Here is a 2,037-nt window from a genome sequence, read left to right as displayed (position 1 = left end):
CTGTCTTGCTGGCCCCGCTTGAGTTGTGACTAAGTTTCTTCACTTTCGGACCCGAAGCGGGACTGGGGGGCGCGCCGGCCTCCGCGTGTCCCTATTTCTCCTCCCCTCCTGGTTTGCTCGCTCATTGAGAACTCTTTGGCGGCCAGCTGCGGACTCCAGCTCGCTGTGGAACCCCGTGCGCTTTAGGAACCCAGCGCAACAAAAGCACAGCAAGGTGACTGAGTAATTCTGGGGACATTTGCATAGGGGTGAGTGTTCCCTGGCTTTTCGTTTTTCTGTGGCTTGTTTTAGTTCTTTGTAACAACTCAAGTCGAAACGAACTGGCGGCCAGGCTTCTTTATCTAAGTTCAGGTGATTTTCTGCTGCCTCCTCTCTGATCCCTATCGCCCTCTTCCTCCGCCCCTTCTCCTTTCCCCAACTGCTGTCCCCACCGGTTAGTAGGTAAAAGAAGACGCAGAGTAAGTCCCAGACCTCCTAAGACCAAACTCTGGTAAGGTTTAGGGAGGTTCAACCAGAATGTTTTGGTTCGCCTCTCTTCCCGCACTTCTGAAACTCTTCTGGTTGGGCTTTGGTCAGCTCTGTTGTGAGTACTTACATGTGCACAGGTACTTCGTTTTCATTGTTAAAAAGCTGGCAGCGTTTCAACACAAAAACGTGTCTTTTGTGAAAAGTTGGATCCTTTTCTGTCAGCATTCTACTCCAGTAGATGCCACCATAGTACACCTCCTGAAAATACTTGGTTAACCCCAAGTTTATTCACAGTAGGATGTTTGGAGGTAAGATTCAAAATCCTCCTCATCTTACGTTGGACTGTTGTATGATTACCTTGTTCTTTTTCCTTTCTTTAAAAAATTTCAACTAAAGTGGGGTTAAGATTACATGCCACAATACCATGTAACAAGAAAAGTGGTGGAAATAAATTAAAAAGTACCCTAAAGTTGAACGCTTTATACTTACAGGAAATCTTTTATTGCGAAACTAAGCAATTCTGAACTATATTGGAATTTTCTACGTTTTTTTAAGACGAGGATGAATGAAAGGAGGTTCATTTCTTATTGAAATGAGGGAATGCTATCTGTTCCCACAAATTTCCCAGTAAGATGATAGATATTTCAAGGGGAGAGGAATTTTATGAAGTTTTATTCATAAATGTAGTTTTAGAGGCATTTAGCATATAAACACAATGAAATGTTTTGATATAAGGATGAGATAGGAGGTGGAGAACTTTTTGCATGCCTGTTTTATTATTTCTGTTCACTTTCAATGTAGTATGTTTTATTTTTTTCTTTAAGGAATTATTTATTTAATTTAATTTGTTAATATTATTTTTTAATTTGATCAGAGAGACAGAGAGAGAAAGGGAAAGCGAGCAAGCAAGCCACCAGATCTGGGACTTGAACTGTGTTCAGCCATGTGGGAATCCAGCACCTTTAACCACCAAACCACCTGTGGTCTGTCAGTGTAGTATATTTTAAATTATAATGATCACATATGGTTTTTTAATTGTTTGCAATGTTTTAGGTCTTGCAGAGATTTAACAGTGTGTTTCTCTACCTCGGTAATTTGTAAAAGTACTCAAGTGGAAATTGTTAATCACTATGAAGTAAAACAAAAAGCGACTTAATGTGGTGAAGATAGTATTTCTGTCTTTGACTAAATGAATTATGATTGGTTACATTGAATCCTGCAAGTGACTTAAAAATATTCCAAATGGGTTATAACTAAATGCTACATTTGAAAAGACCCACTAAATACTTAGAAGTGTTTTGTTTGTTTTTAATGATATTGTTTTGATAAGAAGGAGATAATTTTACTCCCTAGAGTTTATATTGAGCCATTTGTCCATGTTGGCTTGGTTTTAGAAGTGCTAACTTTGGGAACCAGCAGTTAGTGTAATGGCTATGTCGCTGGACTCCCATGTAGTCGGTTCGCGTCCTGGACCTGGTGGCTTAAAACTCACGCTGGGCGCATGTGCATGCGTGCCCAAGATCCTGAGAGGAGAATGGAGGAGCAGGGATTGTGGTGTGACCATCCCTC

The 2,037-nt window shown here is 40.7% G+C and overlaps 1 protein-coding gene across 1 annotated transcript in view; it reads left to right on the top strand.

Moving 5' to 3' along the window:
• The first annotated feature begins 36 nt into the window (after nucleotides 1-36).
• RPS6KA6 (ribosomal protein S6 kinase A6) overlaps nucleotides 37-2,037 on the top strand; it is a 174,127-nt gene continuing 172,126 nt past the window's right edge. The window contains exon 1 of the mRNA XM_027768464.1: nucleotides 37-248. The gene's annotated coding sequence lies outside the window, so the exon portion shown is untranslated. The remainder of the gene's footprint in view (nucleotides 249-2,037) is intronic.

The sequence above is a fragment of the Tupaia chinensis genome, unplaced genomic scaffold, assembly GCF_000334495.1.
Source record: "Tupaia chinensis unplaced genomic scaffold, TupChi_1.0 Scaffold146525_1, whole genome shotgun sequence".
NCBI classification, from domain to species: Eukaryota; Metazoa; Chordata; class Mammalia; order Scandentia; family Tupaiidae; genus Tupaia; species Tupaia belangeri.
Note: the sequence above shows the minus strand (reverse complement) of the source record. Positions and strands in the feature narration are given on the sequence as shown.